Source organism: Ranitomeya variabilis, chromosome 6, assembly GCF_051348905.1.
Source record: "Ranitomeya variabilis isolate aRanVar5 chromosome 6, aRanVar5.hap1, whole genome shotgun sequence".
NCBI classification, from domain to species: Eukaryota; Metazoa; Chordata; class Amphibia; order Anura; family Dendrobatidae; genus Ranitomeya; species Ranitomeya variabilis.
Window position 1 is genome coordinate 371,208,714 of NC_135237.1, and position 27,447 is coordinate 371,236,160.

The window sequence follows — 27,447 nt, forward strand, 5'->3', positions numbered from 1 at the left end:
CGCTGCCCACGCCGTGCACAAATTTCACAACGTGCGTCAATACGTCGGCCCGACGCATAGCGACGGACCCGTACTGATGCAAGTATGAAAGAGGCCTTAATGAGCATTTAATTTAATTAAAAAGATGGAAAAAACGGCATGGGCTCCCGCGCAATTTTCTGCACCAGAGGGGGAAAGCCGACGGCCGGGGGCCAATATTTGTAGCCTGCTATGAACATCAGCCCGCAGCTATCTGCGTAGCCTTTACTGGCTATTAAAATAGGGGGACCCCCCAAAAAAATGACGTGGGGTCCCCCTATATTTTATAGCCAGAAAGGCTACGCAGACAGCTGCGGGCTGATATTCATAGCCTAGAGAGGGGCCATGGATATTGGTCCCCCCCAGCTACAAATACCAGTCCGCTGCCGCCCTGGAAATGGCGCATCTGTAAGATGCGCCAAATCTGGCACTTAGCCCCTCTCTTCCCACTCCCATGTAGCGGTGGGATATGGGGTAATAAGGGGTTAATGTCACCTTGCTATTGTAAGGTGACATTAAGCCGGGTTAATAACGGAGAGGCATCAATAAGACGCCTATCCATTATTAATCCAATACTAATAAAGGGTTAATAAAACACACACACATTAGGAAAAAAGTATTTTAATATTCTTCATTTAACCATACTTACCATACTTCAGCACCTGTAAAAAAGTAAAATAATAAACCGTATACTACCTGTCCGCCGTAGTCCTATTAATAACGAGTGTCCCACGACGATCTCCCCTATAGAACAGTGACATCGGGTGATGTCACTGCTCTATAGGACCCTCAGTGACACACTGACAGGAGACAATGGCTCCTGCAGTGCATCACTGAGAGGTTACTAGAGTTTAAAGTCTCACTTTATGGCAATTGCTGCCTGGGAAAATTTCTCACACAGCAATGGCATAAAGTGAGACTAGGGACTATTTTCTCAAAGGGGCGTAGGAATACATTGTGGGGAATACATTGTGGAAGGATACCTTCCATCATTGTATTCCTGGAGCCCCTGAAGAGCGGTCGCATCAGCTGATGCTCCTGCTCTCCACGGGAGATTGTCAAGGGACACTCGCTTTAATTGGATTTCTGCGGATCAGGGAGTATAGTGTTTGTTTATTATTTTAATATTTTTTACAAATGACACTGGCTTCGGGGATCAAGGTGACAAGTGATGGTGAGTATGTACTCTATGTTATATGTACTGTATGTCTGTATGTATGTTGTATGTATGTACTGTATGTATGTACTGTATGTGGCATGTTGCATGTCATATGTTGCATGTCGTCGCATGTTGCATGGTGCATGTTGTCGCATGTCATTGCATGCCGCATGTTGCATGTCATCGCATGTTGCATGTCGCCGCAAGTCACATGTTGCATGTCGTCGCATGTCATTGCATGCTGCATGTCACATGTCATTGCATGCTGCATGTCATCGCATGTTGCATGGCATATGTTGCATGTCACATGTTGTTGCATGGTACATGTCGCATGGTGCATGTCATCGCATGGTGCATGTCGCATGGTGCATGTTGTCGCATGGTGCATGTTGTCGCATGTTGCATGTTGCCGCATGGTGCATGTCGTCGCATGGTGCATGTCGCATGGTGCATGCTGCATGTCATCGCATGTTGCATGTCGCATGTCACATGTCGCATGTCGTCGCACGTCATATGTCATTGCATGCTGCATGTCACATGTCATCGCATGTTGCATGTTGCATGTTGCATGTCGTCGCATGGTGCATGTCGTCGCATGGTGCATGGTGCATGTTGCATGTCGCCGCATGGTGCATGTCGCATGGTGCATGTTGCATGTCATCGCATGGTGCATGTCACCGCATGGTGCATGCTGCATGTCATCGCATGTCATCGCATGTCACATGTTGCATGTCGTCACATGTCATCTCATGTCGCATGTCATTGCATGCTGCATGTCATCACATGTTGCATGTCATATGTTGCATGTTGCATGGTGCATGTCGTCGCATGGTGCATGTCACATGTTGCATGTCGTCGCATGTTGCATGTCGTATGTTGCATGTCCCATGTTGTCGCATGGTGCATGTCGCATGTTGCATGTTGTCGCATGATGTCACATGTTACATGTCACATGGTGTGTGTTGTATGTATGTACTGTATATGTGTATGTGTTTTTTTTTTTTACATTCAACACATTAGCCGGATGATGGGACTACTACTGTCCCATCATTGGCTTACTGTCACTGTAGCAGGCAGAGCCTGCTACATGAAGCCTGCACACAGAGACACCCCCTCTGCCACCACCACCGCATCGCCCCGCAGCAGACCCCAGCATGGCCAGCAGACCCACCGCAGACCCCAGCACCGCCCGCACATCCAGGCGCCGGCACGCAGACCCCCGCACATACCGGCACCGGCCCGCACATACCAGTGCCGGCCCGCACATACCGGCGCCGGCCCGCACATATCGGCGCTGGCCCGCACATACCGGCGCCGGCATGCAGACCCCCGGCGCCCGCACAATCATCCCTGCCTATCCCTGTCCGCACATCCCTGCCTAGCCCCACCCACCCCCAGCAGAGCCCTGCAGCCCATAGCCCCGCCCACAGCCCAGTCACTCTTGATGAGTGACTGCTGACTGTGAGGCTGGTCACGCCTGCTCATGGCGTAACGTCAATTTCCAGAGTCTGGAAATTGACGTGACATCGGCGGAAATAAGCGGTGGCTGCAGCCTGGGGGTCACGTGACCCAGACTCAGCCACCGGAATAGCGCCACTCACAGGTGAAAACGGCAACGGAAGGTATTTGCACAATTCATTAGGGGCCCTGGGGGGATACATTGTGGGGTAAATTGAAAGTAGTGGACAACCCCTTTAACCCCTAACTCATGCTGTCCTCAGTTTATATAGCATATATTATGACAGATTCCCTTTAAGTAGAGGACATGCCCATAATATATGAAGTAGGGTTGCCTCTGGAGTTTCACCAACATAAATGAGAGGAATCAGGATAAATGTGGCTAAGTTTATCCAATGTGTAATACAAATGCTGAATCGTCTTCATTATTGATTAATAATAATAAACACAACAAAGGTTGTACTAATAAAGCCAAGGGTGTTCATCTACAATTAATCTGGGAGGGAACATCTCAGGTCTTTCTTTCAGGATAAAAAATGGAACATATTTAACAAATATATCCTTTGATCTTACAAGGGAATAGATAAGGTGTAAACCTTTATTCGAATTAAGTAGGTAACCATAGAGATTGAATAAACCAGCATTAGCATCAACAATAAATTGAGTAGATGAGGAATCCTCTACTATTTATAAGATTCATTATTAACCCCTTCCCACCGCGGCCCTTTTTCGTTTTCGCTCCCCTCCTTCCCAAAGCCATAACTTTTTTATTTTTCTGTCAATATGGTCATTTGAGGGCTTATTTTTTGCGGGACGAGTTGTACTTTTGAACGACATCATTGGTTTTACCATGTCTTGTACTAGAAAACAGGAAAGAAATTCCAAGTGCAGTGAAATTGCAAAAAAAGTGCAATCCCACACTTGTTTTTTGTTTGGCTTTTTTTCTAGCTTCACTAAATGCTAAAACTGACCTGATATTATGATTCTCCAGGTCATTACGAGTAAATAGACACCAAACATGTCTAGGTTATTTTTTATCTAAGTGGTGAAAAAAAATTCAAAACTTTGCTAAAAAAAAAAAATTTGCCATTTTCCAATACCCGAAGCGTCTCCATTTTTCGTGATCTGGGGTCGGGTGAGGGCTTATTTTTTGCATACCGAGATGACGTTTTTTTGCTGGGACTGCAATGATTCTAAATTCTGGATCTCTTTGGCCAGATCCTTAATCATCTGGGTCAAATTTGCCACCTGATCGCAAAGTGTACAATTTGGATCTATACTGGTGGGGAAAAAAGTATACAGCCAGTTGTAATGTGAAGCCGAGTCACAGATGGAGAAGCTGTGAGACGGGATAATCAAGAGGTCTGGGGTCAGTTACCAAGAGAGCTCATCATAAACAGAGGGGTAGGAGAAAGGCGTAGTCAGGTCACAGTCTGAGGTCAGAATTCCAGGATGGTACCAGATCAAGACAAAGGGGCTAGGCAAATGGATGGTCAAAGGCAAGATCCAGCAAAACATCAGGAACATCACTGGAAAACAAGGCACTCACACACATCACCGAGCTAAGACTGGCAATAATTAGACAACGACAGCCAGCAAAATAACTAGGTTATCACCCAGAATGAGAGACACCTGGAAGAAACCCAGCATGCCCCTGCCCTGATTGGTGGATAGACTGTCATTCAGCATGCCCAGTAGCTCAGCATGCCCAGCCTCATATCGGATAGCTGAGCTGTCACTCAAAATACCGACAGCTCAGCATACCGTTCCCCAAATTAGATGGCTGAGCTGCCACTCACAATGCTGACAGCTCATCACAACTCTGATTCTATAGGGTGGCTAAGCTGTCACTCACTGTCTCTAGGAAACAGTGAGTGGTGGAATTGTGACAGGGATATTAGAGAAATAATAAGTAAAGCTTTAATAGTGTTAGTATTTGTGTTGGGAGATAGTGCCATTCCAGTAAGTTGGCTAACTTGTGCAGCTAGATAATAGATAAGTTAGGAAAGCTGAGACCGTCTATTTTTATTTTATTCTATTTAACCCCTTAGTGACCAAGCCAATTTTGACCTTAATAACCAAGCCATATCTTACAATTTTGGTTGGAATTGAAAGCGGATGTGATGTCGCGTTTTGAGAGCACCTGATGTGAATAAACAGTGGAAACGCCCCACAAGTCACCCCATTTTTTAAATCATACCCCACAAGAATTTCATCCAGGGATATAGTTAGCATTTTAGTGTTGAGCACAAGTGCTCGCTACTCCAGTTTGCTTCAGGTGCATGGGTATGCACTGAATATTTTGGGTGCTCGAGTGACATGTTCAAGTCCCTGCCACACATGTTTCGTGGCATTTAGACACCCCAAAAAAACATGGAGAGATCTGCCATACTACGTGCATACCCGAGCAGCCGATGCAAACTTGAGTAGCGAGCACTTGCGCTCAACACTAGCAGTCACATCGTCATTTTTTCTCTAACCCTAACACAACCCTAACCCAAATCCTAAGCTTGACACAACCCTAAACCTAACAATAACATAACCGTAACCACAACCCTAACCCTAACACAACCATAGCCCCAATCCTAACTCTAACCCCAATCCCAAACACAACTGCAAAGAATGTGAAAAAATGTTTGCCACACATCAAGCTGAAATAGGTATCAGTGGGCTCCTTCCTGCACAAGCCCAGTCACGGTCGCACCCTCTGCAATACATACAAATATTTTATCATGTAATGGCCAGATAAATAGCACATACCAGTGTATTGCCTAGATAGTGTCAAATAATTTGAATGGGAAAGACACTATTCCCTTTGTCTTTTGTACAGACTCACATTAGACCCAATTTTAGTCTTTATCAAACCAACTGAAATTTAAGGATCCACTACTTCACAAAATCTGAAATAAGAATAAATGAAAACATAGTATGTACCCCTGTATGGTATAGCTTAAAAACACCAGCATGCCAAGAAAAACATGAAGCCCTTATCAGCTCCATAGATTGGTCATTTTTGCTGCATAATTCAAAATAAAACACAAAAACAAACTGGAAATAGCATTTTTCCCTTACTTTATATGGGAAAATGATATCTTGTCCCGCAAAAAAAAAACTCTCATACATGTACATCTCTAAAAAAAATGGTTATAGCTATTTGAAAAAGGAGAGGTAAAAATAAAGAATATGCAAAAATGGACTGCTCCCTCAGAAGGTTAATATAAAATACAGTGTCATAGATGGAGTTATGAGTTATATAGATCAAAATCTGGGGGCATTTTGTCTACCTGCACTCTCCACTATAAACAGGCGATTTAAGCAGGTTATCTGATGGAGAGCAGACATGGAGAGAATATACAGAGTAACTTAAAGGGAATCTATCAGTAGGTATTTGCTATGTAATTTGAGGGCAGCATGATGTAAGGGTTAAACTCAACAATGTGCTCATGTGTGATGTTGTTTACTTAGACTGAAGGTTTAATCACTCGGTGATTAACATTGCTGTGACTAGTTGATCATTTGAGTGCTGGTCCAACTCTGCCCCTTCTCTGATGAGCACTGCTGCATTGCTAAATCTATTAACTCTGTCAGAAAGTGATACATTTTTGGATTCAGAGCAAAAACCTGCTGACAGATTCCCTTTAACAAGTAGCTGACTCCTTGAAAAAGCCATTACCAGGCAAAACGTGCATTGGAGAAAACAGGAAATTATTGGGTATGGACTTTTTAATGTCATAAGATATTTCTCTTATCCCATCATTTATGCCTTATTGATTTTTGAATGCAGGTTTGCAAGTATACATTGGTAATATTTAGATGGGTTCTTCTGATAAATATACCAGCCTATGATCGTGTCTATGTACCCACTCCAATTATTGCACTGGGGGTTTTTCTTATTCTGTTGTTTGGTTGTCCCCCTTTTTTTATGCTAAATATGTATTTTAATATTATTAATAAAATGTCATATTTTTATTATATTTTTGTATTGTTGCTTTTTCACCCTATTCTTTGGAGAAGATTATAATCTTCCCTTCATCTCTAAACTCCTCAAACACCTGGTCCACTCCCGTCTTATCCGCTATCTCTCAGATAACTCTCTTCTCAACCCTCTTCAATCTGATTTCCGCTCTTTACACTCTACTGAAACTGCCCTCACTAAAGTCTCTAATAACCTACTAACAGCTAAATCTAATGGTCACTACTCCATGCTAATTCTCTTGGATCTCTCGGCAGCATTCGATACAGTGGATCATCAGCTCCTCCTCACTATGCTCTGCTCCATTGGCCTCAAGGACACCGTTCTCTCCTGGTTCTCTTCCTATCTGTCTGATCATTCTTTCACTGTATCTTTTGCTGGTTCCTCCTCCTCTCATCTTCCCCTTGCTGTTGGGGTTCCTCAAGGATCAGTTCTAGGCCCCCTCCTCTTGTTTTTGTATACTGCCCCTATTCGACAAACAATCAGTAGATTTGGGTTCCAGTACTATCTCTATGCTAATGACACCCAATTATACACTTCTTCTCCTGATATCATGCCTGCCTTTTTAGAAAACGCCAGTGATTGTCTTACCGCTGTCTCTAACATCATGTCCTCCCTCTATCTTAAACTGGACCTGTCTAAAACTGAACTCCTCTTGTTCTCTCCCTCTATTAACCTACCTTTGCCTGACATTGCCATCTCCGTGTGCGGTTCCACCATTACTCCCAAGCAACATGCCCGCTGCCTTGGAGTCATCCTTGATTCCGAGCTTTCCTTTCCCCCCCCACATCCGATCATTGTCTCGCTCTTCTTATCTGCATCTCAAAAACATTTCTAGAATTCGCCCTTTTCTTACTTTCAACACTGCAAAAACTCTGTTTTACTCATTCATTCTCGTCTTGACTATTGTAACTCTCTCTTAATCGGCCTCCCTCTTACCAAACTCTCCCAGCTCCAATCTGTCCTGAATGCTGCAGCCAGGATCATATTCCTCACCAACCGTTACACCAATGCCTCTACCTTGTGCCAGTCATTACCCATCCACTCCACAATCCTGTACAAAACTATTACCCTCATCCACATAGCACTCCATGGCTCAGCACCACTCTACATCTCCTCCCTGGTCTCAGTCTACCATCCTACCCGAGCTCTCCATTCTGCTAATGACCTGAGGTTAGCATCGTCAATAATCAGAACCTCCCACTCCTGTCTCCAAGACTTTTCACGTGCTTCGCCAATTCTTTGGAATGCACTACACAGGTTAATACGATTAATCCCCAATCCCCACAGTTTTAAGAGTGCCCTAAAAACGTAGTTGTTCAGACTGGCCTACCGCCTCAACGCATTAACCTAACTATCCCTGTGTGGTCCATTCAAAAAAAATAAAAAATCAGGTTCCTCACATCATGTTCTCATACACTTCATGCAGTTAATAGCCCTCTGTGTCTGTACTGTTACATACTTAGGCTGTTAACTGGTTCTTGCAGCTTTACATGAACACCCAATCATTACACTATGGCTGGTCCAAACAACGAAAGCAATTGTTACCATCCACCTCTCGTGTCTCCCCTTTTTCCTATAGATTGTAAGCTTGCGAGCAGGGCCCTCACTCCTCTTGGTATCTATTTTGAACTGTGTTTTTGTTACGCTGTAATGTCTATTGTCAGTACAAATCCCCTCTATAATTTGTAAAGCGCTGCGGAATATGTTGGCGCTATATAAATAAAATTATTATTATTATTATTATTAATAGCACTAAAGGGTGATATCTCAGGTTTAATCAATTATGAGTTACATCTGAATTGTTGAAGTAGCTGACTGTTGTTGTAAGGGCAATCTTTGACTGTGCACACCCTCATTACCAAAAAGGTGCTTCTCAATGCAAAGTGAAGATATTTGCCCCTAATGCAGACAGCACTGCTCCATTTCTGAGACTTCACTTGGAAATGAAAGTACAATATTTTCCTTGCAAGATCTGCAAAATGCGAGTTTGAAACAATCCATAGATATATCCAGAATCGAGGATCACGGGTGTGGTTAAAGTTGCAAAAGTTTTGGTAGCCTGCAACCCACAGGAACACAATATCATATCCATGTGTGCTATGTATAGAATGCGTGAAGAATGTTCGGTAAAATGACAGCCATAATGTTTTTCTAGGAGGTTCCTGGGGGAGAGGTCTGGTAGACCTTTTTCTAACATCTCATCTACTGAATATTAGTGTCAGACCCCAGGAGAAACAATGAGTATTGCAGATCTGTTTATATTTCACCCAGCGCTCTCCTCCTCCAGATGCTCTCACAGTTCCATTCAATAACAAGTATCTGTATTTTATCCCTTTTATTTTATTCTGTTTTTCTTCTATTTATGTATTTTTATTATTTCATCTTTTGTAACCTTGTTAAGCACTTTATATTAAATATAAAATCGAATAAATTTGTCCGTCGTTGCATTAGCCATATCCACAAACCCTGAAGAGGGTGAGTATAGCTAGGTTTGTTACCCTGTGTATGACAGAGTGCAAAAAGAGTACGGATCAGGTGCTCAGAAGAGCTGGGTGGCGTATGGGGCAGTCTGCAACCCAGTACAGGCGTCTTGCTGGCCTAACAATATGGTGAATGGTGGCAGCGAAAAGTGCGACGTGGATGTAAAAACTGTCTGTGGGGAGCGCTCAGCTAATTGTCAGCCTACTGCAATAGGTGAGTAGACAAGTGAGTGTGGGAAACAAATTTCCCCTTCAGATTTGCATCCAAGGAATGATTTTCGAGAGAGAGTGGGATTTGTGACAAATTGCCAGAAGTGGTAATGCGGTTCATGACATACAGTGTATGAAACACGTAAACCACACTTTTGCAGCCAAATTTGTACAGCTCCATTGCAAAGGCGATGTTGATGTACTGAATATAATGGCCCTGGTCTTTATCACAGTTTATAATCCAAAAATAGCTTTAAAAAGATTTTCTAACATTTACATTTTTGTGGTAGGTTACACTTTTTTTTTATTCCTCAAAAAAGTGACAGTGTAAGGAACCATAAAATAAAAATGATATAGTGAAGGATTTGTGTCTTTTGTTTTACTATGTTACATGGCAATATTCTAAAACTTGTCATCTAATTTGAACAAAAAAATTGTATTATGTCACTGGCCAAACATGATTTTGAAAATATTACTTTTGTAAAACTTGTTTTACTATTTATATTTTCTGCAGACCTCTAATAGCCTCAATATGGTGTGTTAGCTCATAGGTAATCAGATACATACCCCGGCTTACATTGGGTTAACTCCATCCTCTAATGGAAGCCAGTCTACGGTCTGCTTGTTACACGGCCAACTACGAATCCAAAGTTGTATTTTCAGATGTAGCAAAGATGTACTTGAAAAACACATTGGATATATCATCTGCATTTATGAATTTCGAGGCTTGAAATGATGAAGTCACAACATACTGAATTTTTTTACTAAAATATTGGAAATTACACCTTTTTCATGCATGGTGTACCAGAGGGCTTTCCAAGTGTGCACATAAATAGGTCAATCATTAAAAAAAAGCAAAGAAAACATGTTAATAATAAAGCACCTTTAAACAATTATCCATGTCAAAATGAATATCTCTTGTTCTGAAATAATGGGCAGGATAATGTAATTCTCACTCACTTTTCCCTTAAAACTAGATTTGCTCATCAATATGCAAGTGAAACAACTGGCGCTTATATCTATAGCAGCACCCAAGGCCGTTATTTTATTCCATCCAGGCCATGATTGTTCAATTACTATGGAACAACAATCAGTTGTTATTAAGCCAACACATTTTATATTGGCATGGACAAAAGAGAGTTCTGTGCACAGATTGTGACTAATACCGGCCCAGATATACGAGCTCGTATCAGCTATTTCTGCTGTTGATTTTGTTAAGAATTTGAATGGAACTGATATTGGCATAAATCCTGAGATGGACTAAAAAAAGTCAAATATGAACAATTAATACCTTCTAAGTGCCATCTAAGCCTCCTTACAGGAATGATTAATTAATTTTCACATAGCCAATCTATACACGATATCAAGACTTTCAGAATGGTTAAAACCAAGTCATGAGTTATTATATACTATGTTGATATGGTTATATGTAAAAAAAAGTACATGTTAATTAAGTGAAAACCATCTATTTATGAGACAGAAAAATATTTAGAATTCAATTCTGAATATTTTAGTACATGGTAGGTGTGTGTAAGTTTTTTTACATTTACAAATCCCACCACAAATCCCACCTGTGTCATGACAAATGCTGCTTAGATGATAAATGACAGAAAATAATTTTGTAAAAACAAAAAAAAGCATCAATCATCACAGTTAATAAATTCCATCCGTTACAAAACAGCATCATGTTTGCAATCTATAGATTAGGCTTGAGATACATGTTTTGCTTTTTTTTAAAAAAAATTTTTAATATTGTTCTTTCTTATATGATTTGTAACCATGTACGTTTTATGTATATTCATGATTTTGAAAGCATGTATGCAATTAGAGTTTGTCAACTACGTTTACATTGATGGCCTATCCTTAGGCACCCTTGCCTAAAATGAATGTTATTGTGAACAATTAAGCAAGACGGAAATTAAATGATCTCTAAAAGGCCTAAAGTTAAAGATGACACATTTCCTTTGTATTTTAGGCAAAAAAAAAATTTACTTTTACATTTTAAAATTCTCAAAAGAAAAATGGGCTGCTTGGTTAGTACCTATTCTGAACATACAAGAAAAAATGCACACGAAGCCAAATAAAATATTTAGCATAATATTTATTAGGAATGTATACAAAAAGTTTTTAAAAACATGAAAGACATGAAAATGAATTGCATGGAGGAGACAGAGAATAGTCAAAAAACAGAATCCTAACAGCTGCACACTGATGACAAATGGTGAAAAATGATGCACAGGTAAATAGAAGGAGATTTGAAGGAAATAAATAAAAGTGTCAGAAAAAATACCCAATCATAAGCTGGTGAGTAATTGCTCAAATTATCAGAGGGAACCAAAACATAAACATTAAGAGATAATAGGTTAGACTAAATAAAGACTGTGCAGACCAGGGTTTACCTGGGAGCTGTGGTGCCACCACCCCAACACTCATTTCGGCCTTCTTCTGGGGTAGAGCACTGTGGCTGAAACGTGTGTTGGGGTATTTTTTCTGACTAGTGTTGAGCGATACCGTCCGATACTTGAAAGTATCGGTATCGGAAAGTATCGGCCGATACCGGCAAAGTATCGGATCTAATCCGTTACCGATACCCGATACCAATACAAGTCAATGGGACTCAAGTATCGGATGGTATCCCTGATGGATCCCAGGGTCTGAAGGAGAGGAAACTCTCCTTAGGCCCTGGGATCCATATTACTGTGTAAAATAAAGAATTAAAATAAAAAATATTGCTATATTCACCTCTCCGACGCAGCCTGCACCTTACCGAGGGAACCGGGAGCCTTCTTTGCTTAAAATGCGCGCGTTTACTGCCTTCCGTGACGTCACGGCTTCTGATTGGTCGCGTGCCGCCCATGTGACGGCGACGCGACCAATCACAACAAGCCATGACGTAATTTCAGGTCCTGAATGCCTAATTCTAGGCATTCAGGATTTGAAAATTACGTCACGGCTTGTGATTGGTCGCGTGCCGCCCATGTGACGGCGACGCGACCAATCACAACAAGCCGTGATGTAATTTCAGGTCCTGAATGCCTAATTCTAGGCATTCAGGATTTGAAAATTACGTCACGGCTTGTGATTGGTCGCGTCGCGGTCACATGGGCGGCACGCGACCATGTCTCTGAAAAGTAGAACAATAGACAACAATTCCACAGTCTGCTAAATCTTTCTGAAGCTTTTGAGCAGTGAAGCAGGGGTTCTGATTTGCCTTTCTAGCAATCCAATGAGCAGCTCCCACTGACATTTTGCTTGGTCTTCTAGATCTTATCTTAATCTCCACTGTTCCTGTTAACTGCCATTTTTTAATTACATTTCAAACTGAGGAAAAGGAAACTTAAAATTGCTTTGCTATCTTCTTACAGCCTTCTCCTGCTTTGTGGGCCTCCACCATTTTCATTTTCAGAATGCTATACAGCTGCTGAGAAGAACTCATGGCTGCTAGCTACCTTTTGGCACAAGGTTAGAGGAGGCTGGGTTTTTATGAAGCTGGGAAATTTGCATCACCTGGCCTTTCCTAATGATGATAGTGAACAAGCCATAACACTAACAAGCTAATTAAAGGGGTTGTTTGGTCCAAATCAATAAGTCTGCAGTCACTCTGTGTGGCTGCTGACTTATGAATCCCCTAGCTCACAAACTGTGCAATTCAGGGATTCACTGATTTCTGACCTGGGACCGGAAGGATTGTATACGTTATACATACTCTTAGCCAGTGGGCGTTGTCTTGCTTCCATACACTTGTATGGAGCGAGGCCATGCCCAGTATATAGGCCCTGGCTGGGAGTACGTATAACTCAAACATACCCCCCAGTGATGAATCCTCGCAGCACACAGTAAATGCACTGGGGGGATTCATAAGTCTGCAGTCACACAGAAACACAAGCCCTTTAAGGTCTAAAACCTTGGTTAAAGTTATCTAAGCATACAAATCTTTTGCATTGGCCCATTTCTCTTTTTGTCCTCTTTAATCCTTAACAACCAGAGGTATGTTTGTTTTTGCATTTTCATTTTTTGCTCCCCTTCTTCCCAGAGAAATAACGTTTTTATTTTTTGATCATAATGGCTATGTAAAGGCTTGTTTTTTGCAGGAAAAATTGTACTTTTGAACACCATTGGTTTTTACATATCTTCTACTGGAAAATGGGAAAAAAATCCAAGTGCGGTGAAATGGTAAAAAAAACAAAACAACTGAGGGATTGCACTTTTTTTGCAATGTTTACCATGTTTTCCCAAAATATTCTTTAACTACATAAATAGTAAGAAACTAAAAAATGAGAGTGTTGGCCCCCTTAAAAATAGTCTGGGTGAAATGGTGGATGAAGATGAGGAAAAAGCCAATATGCTAAATGACTTTTTTTCATCAGTATTTACAAAAGAAAATCCCATGGCAGACAATATGATCAGTGATAACAAAAATTCCCCATTAAGTGTCACCTGCTTAACCCAGCAGGAAGTACGGCGGCATCTAAAAATCACTAAAATTGACAAATCTCCGGGCCCGGATGGGATACACCCCCGAGTACTGCAGGAACTAAGTACAGTCATTGATAGACCATTATTTTTAATCTATAAAGACTCCATAGTAACAGGGTCTGTACCACAGGACTGGCGTGTAGCAAATGTGGTGCCAATATTCAAAAAGGGGACAAAAACTGAACTTGGAAATTATAGGCCAGTAAGCTTAACCTCTACTGTGGGTAAAATCCTGGAGGGCATTCTAAGGGATGCTATACTGGAATATCTGAAGAGGAATAACCTCATGACCCAGTATCAGCACAGGTTTACTAGGGAACGTTCATGTCAGACTAATTTGATCAGCTTCTATGAAGAGGTAAGTTCTGGACTGGACCAAGGGAACCCAGTAGATGTAGTGTATATGGACTTTTCAAAAGCTTTTGATACGGTGCCACACAAAAGGTTGATACATAAAATGAGAATAATGGGGATAGGGGAAAATATGTGTAAGTGGGTTGAGAGCTGGCTCAGGGATAGGAAACAAAGGGTGGTTATTAATGGAGCACACTCGGACTGGGACGCGGTTAGCAGTGGGGTACCACAGGGGTCAGTATTGGGCCCTCTTCTTTTTAACATATTTATTAATGACCTTGTAGGGGGGCATTCAGAGTAGAATTTCAATATTTGCAGATGACACTAAACTGCAGGGTAATGAATATAGGGGAGGACAATTTTATATTACAGGATGATTTATGTAAACTAGAAGCTTCGGCTGATAAATGGCAAATGAGCTTTAATGGGGATAAATGTAAGGTCATGCACTTGGGTAGAAGTAATAAGATGTATAACTATGTGCTTAATTCTAAAACTCTGGGCAAAACCGTCAATGAAAAAGACCTGGGTGTATGGGTGGATGACAAACTCATATTCAGTGGCCAGTATCAGGCAGCTGCTACAAAGGCAAATAAAATAATGGGATGCATTAAAAGACGCATAGATGCACATGAGGAGAACATAATTTTACCTCTATACAAGTCACTAGTTCGACCACACTTAGAATACTGTGCACAGTTCTGGTTTCCGGTGTATAAGAAAGACATAGCTGAACTAGAGCGGGTGCAGAGAAGAGTGACCAAGGTTATTAGAGGACTGGGGGGTCTGCAATACCAAGATAGGTTATTACACTTGGGGCTATTTAGTTTGGAAAAACGAAGACTAAGGGGTGATCTTATTTTAATGTAAAAAATATATGAGGGGACAGTACAAAGACCTTTCTGATGATCTTTTTAATCATAGACCTGAGACAGGGACAAGGGGGCATCCTCTACGTCTGGAGGAAAGAAGGTTTAAGCATAATAACAGACGCGGATTCTTTACTGTAAGAGCAGTGAGACTATGGAACTCTCTGCCGTATGATGTTATAATGAGTGATTCATTACTTAAATTTAAGAGGGGACTGGATGCCTTTCTGGAAAAGTATAATGTTACAGGGTATATACACTAGATTCCTTGATAGGGCGTTGATCCAGGGAACTAGTCTGATTGCCGTTTGTGGAGTCGAGAAGGAATTTTTTTCCCCAATGTGGAGCTTACTCTTTGCCACATGGGTTTTTTTTGCCTTCCTCTGGATCAACATGTTAGGGCATGTTAGGTTAGGCTATGGGTTGAACTAGATGGACTTAAAGTCTTCCTTCAACCTTAATAACTATGTAACTCTGTTCAATAAATGTTAAAACTGAGCTGCCATTAAGATTCTCCTGGTCATTAGAAGTTCATAGACACCAAATATGTATAGGCTCTTTTTTATTTAAGTGGTGAAAAAAAATTGCAAAGTTTGTTGAAAAAAAAGCGCCATTTTCCGATACCCGTAGCATGTCCATTTTCGTAATGTTAGGTTGGGTGATTTTTTGCGTGCCGAGCTGAAGTTTTAAATTATACCATTTTGGTTCAGAAACTATATTTTGATCGCCTGCTATTGCATTTTAATGCAATGTTGCGGTGACCAAAAAAAGTAATTCTGGCATTTTGACATATTTTGTCGTTATGCAGTGAAAAATGACTTTTTATTCTCATTATGGCATTTAGAGATCGGGTTAATTTTTTTTTATATTGATAGATCGGGCAATTCTGAACACGGCTATACCAAATTAACAGCTGCGGGTGGATTGGGGTTCAAAACAGCTGACTTTAATAGAATTGATCTTTTTATATGGGCCAAAGGGACTTTTTGGGTCTCCTAACCTCCAGGGCCAGGTGCGATTGCAACCCCTGCATCTATTGTAGTTACACCGCTGAGCAAAGTGCATTTTAGCACTTGTATTCTGCAGTAAGGAAATCCAAACCTTTTCCCAGCTCATAAATCTTGCATAAACATAACTCATAAAATAATTTTGAGTGGTGGAGGCATAAAGGATACAAAAGAATCATCACTGCATATGATGTATTTTTCCATATGCTATTTTCTGTTTGGACAAAACCCGAAATGTATGATTCTACTATAATTTATATACAAGTAGATGACTGACAATACTAGTTGAAATTAGTTCCGAGCTCCATCAGTCCTTATTTACTGGTATATATATTCTGTGATATTTTTCTTTTTCAACCCCTTTCTCTCCCAGGTGATTTTTTTTCACTTTTGTATTGTAATGACAATATAAAATATATAATAATATAATAATGTTAATATGGTCAAAATTGCATTCAGTTTGCTTGCACCCGTATTTTGAGAGGTTGATAATGCTGTCTAGCTGGTTTTGCATATTTAATATATACATATTTCAATAAATTCCTAAAAAATATTCATTAATATTATATTGGAAACAAAAATATCAAACTAAATATGGAATTCTTTGTGGGGAAAAATACAAAGAATATGAAAGTGAAAATTATGAAAAACAGACTAATTCTAAAAATGAATGAAAGTTGTAAAAACAAAAAAAAGAAAAGGAAATCCAGATCTTCATTAAATTCTAGAGATGCATTAAATAAAATAAATGTCTTCCCTGCCAAACCCACATTAAACATAAAGGGTAACACAAGAAAGTTGTTTTGCTTGCAAACATTTACTAGATTGAAAAGAAAAACACATCAAAGAAATGATCCTTTATAACAAATAGAGGATTTTTTTTATATGGAAAATATAATTTTTGGAAATAGAATTGCAGTAGAATTATAATATAGGAGAGACTTCTTTGATAGCGTACTGCAGTGCTCAGCAGACAATGAAAGGTTTCGGTGGCATTATTTTTGGGATTAGTGGAAGTCCCACTGGCAAGACCCCCAGGAATCAGCTAGTGATACTATGGGTGGGTGATAACTTGCAGAGATGGTAATCCTTTAAACAGATTCCAGCTCTAAGTTTTACGAGTATCAACCTGTTAGGGCTAGCGGAACACACCAAATTAAAGGGAAATGGTATAGGTGTGTTCGCAGCCTGGGGTCCACCATGCAGAGATGGAACCTGCTGCTAAGTAATGACAAACTATATGGTGGTACAATGTGGATACACACACGGGTTAACTTCACCCTGTGTGAAGGAAGCAAACCCTGTTGCGTCACAGGGCCACGGTACCCCACCAAGAGCGAAAGCAAGGAGTCTCAGGACTGTATCCCAAGACACAGGATTAGAGTACGTTCAGACCACTTGTGCTCGACACCGCAACTGGGGTGTCAGCATAACTGAAAATATAACAAATGCACAAGAGTGCGTGCTGTGCCGCTCTGGCGGACGTCACAAACCACCCAGACTTGGGATAGGAAAGCGCTCTAATAGTGCACGGCGCCGCACTGGCGGTCACAGCAATTAGATGCTGTTTCATGTGTTTAATGCTGATAGCTCTGCCGGGCGCTACATAGCAGACATCCACCTTACGCGAGCAGTCATATACAAGGGAGGGGATGATTAAAGAACGACTTGCACTCATCAACTCACACCTTTTTTAAATGTACACTAGCACATGGCCGAGCGGCCATGCGAACCTTTTATAGCGGAAGTGGTACAAGACCTTCCAGATGGACCAATAGGAGCCGCAACAGGACCTGAGCATGTGACCCCCGACCTCCAATGGGAGGTCGTCCCGTGGGCATGCTCAGTATGGGAAAAGCAAGACTTAGTCCCAATAAGACCTGCTCACTGCTGAACATTGCCGCCTACAAGGACAGAGCCTGGAAAGGCAGTAGTAGCCAGTCGTCCAGTATCAACTTGAGCTAGGTGCTGGGACCGACGTCTCTGCTGAGCAGACTCCACTGCAGCTGGAGAAGAATGGGGACTGCAGCAGAGATGGTTTGAGATTCCCCCTGTGCAGAGGTGGGAGCTCGATACCTATCTTCAACCTCCTTCAATTTTCCTTTTCATCAGTCATTATGAGCCTTTCCATAATGTGTTGCAGTCATGACATGGTATAGTGCAAAGTGCAGGGAAAGCAGAAGCCATTTTAGGGTATTACATGCTATAGAGCAGGACCTCAGAGCACAAAGCTCAGCAGTAGAGATCGGTAACGGAAGGGCTAAAATATATTGGACAACTTGCCCAAAAAGAGTGTGGTATACAGCACTGAAGATAGAAAATGGTGCTGTACACATGGATTCAACTGATAGAAAGACAGAGAGATAGGAAAGGTGTCCACTGCAGCACACTCAGTATGGTTGATTAGACAAATAAAGGAGGGCTTGGATCTTTTCCTCCGGCTTGTGGATTATAGATTTGTTCTTCTTTTTTCAGGCACTAGAAAACAGGAAGTCAGATCAAAACCGTCAGCATAATTATTTCTGATAAAGGAAAAAAAAAAACTGCAATCAGTGCCCGTCAGAGAAAGGATGCTTCCTTGTTTGTGGCAAGTGATAAGCGATTGTGATCAATTTTTTGTGTTTCTTGTGAAGCTAAAGGTGGTAAATAATTGTTTGTTTTTTTAAATCAAAAGAAAATGCACAACAATCCAAGCATTTACATCTGACTGTTTACCTAACAAAATGAGTTTGTTACAAAAATTATTTTTATTCACTTGTTTTAGTAGTCCAAATTTAGATCCAAACATGGCGCACCAATACAGTACGTCTTGTAGACACTGGCTTTCGGGAGATGTACATTTCTTGTTATGTCTTTTTTGGGAAAGTGGGTATGAATTTTATTAAACATAATATTTCTTCTTTTTTTAATCTATACACATTTATCTTTGTGCATATTCAACAAGACCAATTTGCCAACCATACCTGCCACAATTACACTGCAGGCAGTTGCTTAATTTTGCTTTTTGGCCTTGTAAGCATATCATTTTTTGTTACAGTCTATTTGTTAAGGGAAGAATAGAGTTAGTTTGCTTATTTTTATCTATGGGACCAAGAACTTACATGCAAGTAGTTGCTAACTACCTGTTAATAAAGATTATTATTATTATTATCTCTGCTGACGCAAAGGGGTCAAGGACCACTCAAGGTGGATATTTTGCTGCTCCATTTATCCTCCCATCAACAGAGCAGCTCTTCATCTTCTGGTCTGCTCTGTCGATGAGGTGTCATTGTCAATATCACTCTAGTTAACAGCTGGTTCTCCACTTTTAGGTGGCAGGGCAGAACAAGCAAGCAGTTAGAAACTACCTATCTGTAAGCTCTTAGTCCATAGGCAAAAATAATCAAGGTCCCTAATAACTTCTTTAACTTTTTTCGTACTTGTTTTACTATTCCAATTTTCCAACCATACACACCACAACAATACTCCAGGCTTTTTCTGCAGTGTGCATTCTAAATTTATACCTGAACTAGAGTTAAAAATAAAAATGTACACCACAATGCTGTCAGCTGTTGCTGCATTTTGTTTTTGGGCTTGTAATCTACCAAAGTAGTAATTTGTTTTACAGCCTATTTGTCACGGGGGAAAATAGTGTTAAAAAACTACCAAAATAAAAATATCTTCACATTTAGCTTTGCATACCTGTTTTATTAGTCCAATTTAACAACAATAAACTCAACAATACTGCAGGCTATTACCACATTTTCATGTTTGTGCATACACATACCAATGTGTTTTCTTATGCCCTTTTTGTCAAGGGTGAAAAATAGTATTTAAAAATAATTTTCAATACCATTACCTTTTGCATACCTGTCCTACTAACCAATTTCACAACTGTACACTCCACAACAATGCTGTGACCTTTTGCTACATTTTGCTTTTTGGACAAGTACCTTGAGGTCGGAACATAAGTATTTGATGCACTGCCAATTTTGCATGTTTTTCCACCTACAAAAAATGGAGAAGTCTGTAATTTTTATCATAGGTACATTTCAACTGTGAGAGACAGAATAAAAAAATACAGAACAGAAAATCACATTATATGATTCTTAAATAATTAAATTGCATGAAATAAGTGTCTGATCACCTAGCAACCAGCAAGAATTCTGGCTCTCGCAGACATGCTAGTTTTTCCTCTAAGAAGCCCTCTTTCTCTGCACCCTTTGCTGTACTACTTGAACTCATTACCTGTATAAAAGACACCTGTCCACACACTCAATCACACTCCAACCTGTCCACCATGGCCAAGACCAAAGAGCTGTCTAAGGACACCAGGGGCAAAATTGTAGACCTGATCAAGGCTGGGATTGGCTACAGATCAATAGGCAAGCAGCTGGGTGAGAAGAAAACAACTGTTGGCACAATTATTAGAAAATGGAAGAAACACAAGATGACTGTCAATCATCCTCGGTCTGGGGTTCCATGCAAGATCTCACCTCGTGGGGTTATCAAATTCATTATCATCAAATGGAAAGAACATGGTACCACAACAAATGTACGAAGAAAGGGTCCCCCACAAAAACTCTCAGCCTGGGCAGAGATGCAGCACAGAGACCAAAGATAAACCTGAAGGAGCTGCAGAGCTCCCTAGCACAGACTGGAGTATTTGTCCATAAAACCTCAAGAAGCTGTACACTCCATAGAGGTGGCCTTTATGGAACAGTGAGAAGAAAAACATTTTTACTTACACAAAATAATTGTAAGGCTTGTTTTGAGTTTGCCAAAAGACATGTGGTAGACTTCCCAAATGTATGGATATATGGAGGAAGGTGCTGTAGTCAGATCAAAATTGAATTTTTTTTACCACCAAATTAAACGCTATATCTGACGCCAAACCAAAACATCTCATCAACCCAAGAACATCATCGCCACAGTGAAACATGGAGGTGGCTGCATCATGCTGTGGAGATATTTTCGGCAAGGACAGGGAAAATGGTTCGAATAGAGGGGAAGATGGATGGTTCAAAATACAGGGATATTCTTGAGCAAATCCTGTTTCAGTCTGCCAGTTATTAAAAGACTGGGACAGAGGTCCACCTTCCAACATGACAATGACCCAAAGCATACTGCTAAACCAACACTTGAGTGGTTTAAGGGGAAATGTGTAAATATTTTGAAGTGGTCTAGTCAAAGCCCATACCTTAATCCAAATAAGAATCTGTGGTCAGATGGGAAGATTGCTGTTCACCAGAGGAAACCATCTAAATTGAAGGAGCTGGAGCAGTTTTGCCTTGAGGAATGGGCAACAATTCCAGTGGCAAGTTGTGGAAAGTTCATAGAGACTTATCCAAAGTGACTTGCAGCTGTAAGGGTATGGCTCCACGGTCTGGAGGGGCGGCGGTATCGCCGCAGCGGCGAAGCCGCTCGTCGCTAAGCCCCGCCCCCTTCCTGGGACGCGATCATGCCGGATGTGTTAACTCTTCACATCCGGGATGATCGCTCGCTCCCATAGGGCCCTGTGATATGCCTTGCGGGGACGCTGCGTCCCCGCAAGGTGTACGGACATGCTGCGATCTGAAAAGACGCGCAGCATGTCCGTAGTCGCAGGGCCGCCGCGTGCGGGTTTCCACGCATAGTGGAGACGGGATTTCATAAAATCCCCTCCACTATGCAGGAACATCTGGACGCTGCTTGTTTGACGCTGCAGCGCTGCGCAGCGTCAAACAAGCAGCGTTTCCTGAACGTGGAAACATACCCTTATTGCTGCAATAGGAGGCTCTACAAAGTACTGACTTTAGGTGATGAATAGTTATTCACACTGACGTCTTCAGTTTTTTGATCTATTTGTTGTTTGCTTCACAATAAAAAGAAAACCAAAATGTTCACAGTTGTAGACATGAACTGATGCAAACCCTCCAAAAAAACAGTGAAATTGCAGGTTGTGAGGTAGGAAAATATGAAAAATGTAAGGGAGTATGAGAATACTTTCACAAGCTACTGTCTTAGTAAGATAAAAATTTTGATGAGAGTGTTTCTTAAGGCTAAAGATTTATCCGCTAAGTGCTAACTGATCCACAGTCATAAAATTACATTTACTGGTATGCTACAGACTTTTCAAGACAATTTGCCCGGGGTTTCACTTATCAACCAATATCCTCAGATAATTATGTAAGACAATTTTTGTTCCTGGCTTCTAAGTGTAGTATTTCAACTGCTTATGTTTAAAGACTATGAAAAAATGACTACATTCAGCACAAACTTTGATTTTATGACCACAGGCCAGAAAAATTTCGGATTTATTATGACAAAAAAAGGAAATTACTATATTTTCGTTCATGCGGTCTGATGAAAAACAACACTTGCAGGGTAAATGGACAAAGACAGTCAAAAATCACTCAAAAAGGTTCAGAAACGAGTAGTTTTTCTAGATTTGAGAGTGTACTGCAAATCGATTTCTCAAAGAAGCCCCTAAATGTAGTCCCCTGTTGTGAATTCTGTTCTCGAACTCCCTCCTGTGGTCATGAATGGTACTTCGGCGAGTTCGGCCCATGGACTCCCTCTGGTGGCTGTGAGTGGAGCTGCTGGTTCTGAAGTTCCTTCCTCAGCTGACCTCGTTTGGTCCAAGGCTGGCTGCTCTATTTAACTCCACTCAGATCGTTACTTGATGCCAGCTGTCAATGTTCTAGTACTGGTTCAGATCTCTCTTGGATCTTTCTGAGAACCTGTCTACTCCAGCAGAAGTTAAGTCCCTGCTAGTTTATTTGCTTATCTTTGTTTTCTTGTCCAGCTTGCTCTCATGATATTGCCTTGCTAGCTGGAAGCTCTGGGAGGCAGAGTGGCACCTCCGCACCGTGAGTCGGTGCGGGGGTCTTTTTGCACACTCTGCGTGGCTTTTTGTAGTGTTTTGTGCTGACCGCAAAGATACCTTTTCTATCCTCAGTCTGTTTAGTGAAGTCTGGCCTCCTTTGCTGAAACCTGTTTCATTCTTATGTTTGTGACTTTCATCTTAACTCACAGTCAATATTTGTGGGGGGCTGCCTTTTCCTTTGGGGAAATTTCTCTGAGGCAAGTTAGGCTTTATTTCCTATCTTTAAGGGTAGTAAGCTCTTAGGCTGTGAAGAGGCGTCTAGGCAGAGTTAGGTATGCTCCACGGCTATTTCTAGTGTTTGTGTGATAGGATTAGGCTTGCGGTCAGCAGAGCTCCCACTTCCCAGAGCTCGTCCTGTGTTATAGTTTAACCATCAGGTCATTCCGGGTGCTCCTAACCACCAGGTCCATAACAGTACAGCTGGCCACTAAAGTGTTAAAGCATCTCAATAGAGGGATAAGAGAAGTTCTGAGACCATTTTTTTTTTTTTTTCTGCAGTGTGTTTTGTCTTTCTTTTCCCCTTAATCTCTGGGTGGTTCAGGACACAGGTGTAGATATGGACATTCAAGGTCTGTCCTCTTGTATGGATCAACTCACTGCTAGGGTACAAAGCATTCAAGATTATGTAGTTCAGAATCCGATGTTAGAGCCTAGAATTCCAATTCCTGATTTGTTTTCTGGGGATAGATCTAAGTTCCTGAATTTCAAAAATAATTGTAGACTGTTTCTTGCTTTGAAACCCCGCTCCTCTGGTGACCCCATTCAGCAAGTAAAAATCATTATTTCTTTGTTACGTGGCGACCCTCAAGACTGGGCATTTTCCCTTGTGCCAGGAGATCCTGCATTGCGTAATGTGGATGCGTTTTTTCTGGCGCTTGGATTGCTTTATGATGAACCGAATTCAGTGGATCAGGCAGAGAAAATCTTGCTGGCTTTGTGTCAGGGTCAGGATGAAGCGTGTTGTGAAATTGGATTCTGGGCTCCCACGGTGGCCACTGGTGGAATTGAACTTGTGTGCATCATCCTCTCTGTTCACCTGTTCCCATCAGGATGTGGGAGTCTCTATATAACCTTGCTCCTCTGTCAGTTTCATGCCGGTCAACAATGTAATCAGAAGTCTTTCTTTGCATGTTCCTGCTACTAGACAACTCCCAGCTAAGTTGGACTTTCGTCCTTGTTTGTTTTTGCATTTTGTTCCAGTTCACAGCTGCTGTTTCGTTACTGTGTCTGGAAAGCTCTTGTGATCTGAAATTGCCACTCTGGTGTTATGAGTTAATACTAGAGTCTTAAAGTAATTTCTGGATGGTGTTTTGATAGGGTTTTCAGCTGACCATGAAAGTGCCCTTTCTGTCTTCCTGCTATCTAGTAAGCGGACCTCGATTTTGCTAAACCTATTTTCATACTACGTTTGTCATTTCATCTAAAATCACCGCCAATATATGTGGGGGCCTCTGTCTGCCTTTTGGGGAAATTTCTCTAGAGGTGAGCCAGGACTGTATTTTCCTCTGCTAGGATTAGTTAGTCCTCCGGCTGGCGCTGGGCGTCTAGGGATAAAACGTAGGCACGCTACCCGGCCACTGTTAATTGTGCGGCAGGTTTAGTTCATGGTCAGTTTAGATTCCATCTTCCAAGAGCTAGTTCTTATATATGCTGGGCTATGTTCTCTCGCCATTGAGAATCATGACAGAAGCGGAGGTATATTGTCAGAAGTTTAGAAAGTGGTCTTTGCTTACTCAGTGGAATGAATGTGCCCTGGCGGCAATTTTCAGAAAGGGTCTTTCTGAAGCCCTTAAGGATGTTATGGTGGGATTTCCCACGCCTGCTGGTCTGAATGAGTCTATGTCCTTGGCCATTCAGATCAATCGACGCTTGCGTGAGCGCAAAGCTGTGCACCATTTGGCGGTATCTTCTGAGCAGAGGTCTGAGCCTATGCAATGTGATAGGACTTTGACCAGAGCTGAACGGCAAGAACACAGACGTCAGAATGGGCTGTGTTTATACTGTGGTGACTCCACTCATGCTATCTCTGATTGTCCTAAGCGCACTAAGCAGTTCGCTAGGTCTGCCACCATTGGTACGGTACAGCCTAAATTTCTTTTGTCCGTTACTCTGATTTGTCTTTGTCATCCTATTCTGTTATGGCATTTGTGGATTCAGGCGCTGCCCTGAATTTGATGGACTTGGAGTTTGCCAGGCGCTGTGGTTTTTTCTTGGAGCCCTTGCAGTATCCTATTCCATTGAGAGGAATTGATGCTACGCCTTTGGCTAAGAATAAGCCTCAGTACTGGACTCAATTGACCATGTGCATGGCTCCTACACATGAGGAGGATATTCGCTTTTTGGTGTTGCATAATCTGCATGATGTGGTCGTTTTGGGTTTGCCATGGCTACAGGTCCATAACCCAGTATTGGATTGGAAATCAATGTCTGTGTCCAGTTGGGGTTGTCAAGGGGTACATGGAGATGTTCCATTGTTGTCAATTTCATCTTCCACTCCTTCTGAAGTCCCTGAGTTTTTGTCGGATTACCGGGATGTATTTGATGAGCCCAAATCTAGTGCCCTACCTCCTCATAGGGACTGTGATTGTGCTATTAATTTGATTCCTGTTAGTAAGTTTCCTAAGGGCCGACTGTTCAATTTGTCTGTGCCAGAGCATGCCGCTATGCGGAGTTATATAAAGGAGTCCTTGGAGAAAGGGCATATTCGCCCGTCGTCGTCACCATTGGGAGCAGGGTTCTTTTTTGTGGCCAAGAAGGATGGTTCTCTGAGACCTTGTATAGATTACCGCCTTCTTAATAAAATCACCGTCAAATTTCAGTACCCTTTGCCGCTACTGTCTGATTTGTTTGCTCGGATTAAGGGGGCTAGTTGGTTCACCAAGATAGATCTTCGAGGCGCGTATAATCTTGTGCGTATTAAGCAGGGCGATGAATGGAAAACAGCATTTAATACGCCCGAGGGCCATTTTGAGTACCTGGTGATGCCATTCGGGCTTTCTAATGCTCCATCTGTGTTTCAGTCCTTTATGCATGACATCTTCCGAAAGTACCTGGATAGATTCATGATTGTATATTTGGATGATATTTTGGTCTTTTCGGATGATTGGGAGTCTCATGTGAAGCAGGTTAGAATGGTGTTCCAGGTCCTTCGTGCTCATTCCTAGTTTGTGAAAGGGTCTAAATGTCTCTTAGGAGTTCAGAAGGTTTCATTTTTGGGCTTCATTTTTTCCCCTTCTACTATCGAGATGGACCCTGTTAAAGTTCAGGCCATTTATGATTGGACTCAGCCTACTTCTGTGAAGAGCCTTCAGAAATTCCTGGGCTTTGCTAATTTTTACCGTCGCTTCATCGCTAATTTTTCTAGTGTTGTTAAACCATTGACTGATTTGACCAAGAAAGGTGCTGATGTGGTCAATTGGTCTTCTGCGGCCGTTGAGGCTTTTCAGGAGTTGAAGCGTTGTTTTTCTTCTGCCCCTGTGTTGTGTCAGCCAGATGTTTCGCTCCCATTTCAGGTCGAGGTTGATGCTTCTGAGATTGGAGCAGGGGCTGTTTTATCTCAAAGAAGTTCTGATGGCTCGGTGATGAAACCATGTGCTTTCTTTTCTAGAAAGTTTTCGCCTGCTGAGCGCAATTATGATGTGGGCAATCGAGAATTGTTGGCTATGAAGTGGGCATTTGAGGAGTGGCGACATTGGCTGGAAGGAGCCAAGCATCGCGTGGTGGTCTTAACGGATCACAAGAATCTGACTTATCTCGAGTCTGCCAAGCGGTTAAATCCTAGACAGGCTCGATGGTCGCTGTTTTTCTCCCGCTTCAATTTTGTGGTTTCATACCTTCCGGGTTCTAAGAATGTGAAGGCTGATGCCCTTTCAAGGAGTTTCGTGCCTGATTCTCCGGGAGTTCCTGAGCCGGTTGGTATTCTCAAAGAGGGGGTAATTTTGTCTGCCATCTCTCCTGATTTGCGGTGGGTGCTGCAGGAGTTTCAGGCTGATAGACCTGACCGTTGTCCAGCGGAGAAACTGTTTGTCCCTGATAGATGGACTAGTAGAGTTATCTCTGAGGTTCATTGTTCGGTGTTGGCTGGTCATCCTGGAATCTTTGGTACCAGAGATTTGGTGGCTAGATCCTTTTGGTGGCCTTCCTTGTCACGGGATGTGCGTTCTTTTGTGCAGTCCTGTGGGACTTGTGCTCGGGCTAAGCCCTGCTGTTCTTGTGCCAGTGGGTTGCTTTTGCCCTTGCCGGTCCCGAAAAGGCCCTGGACGCATATTTCCATGGATTTTATTTCAGATCTCCCTGTCTCTCAAAGGATGTCGGTCATCTGGGTGGTCTGTGATCGCTTCTCTAAGATGGTCCATTTGGTACCCTTGCCTAAATTGCCTTCCTCCTCTGATTTGGTTCCATTATTTTTCCAGCATGTGGTTCGTTTGCATGGCATTCCGGAGAACATCGTGTCGGACAGAGGTTCCCAGTTTGTTTCAAGGTTTTGGCGGTCCTTTTGTGCTAAGATGGGCATTGATTTGTCTTTTTCTTCAGCTTTCCATCCTCAGACAAATGGACAAACCGAACGAACCAATCAGACTTTGGAGACATATC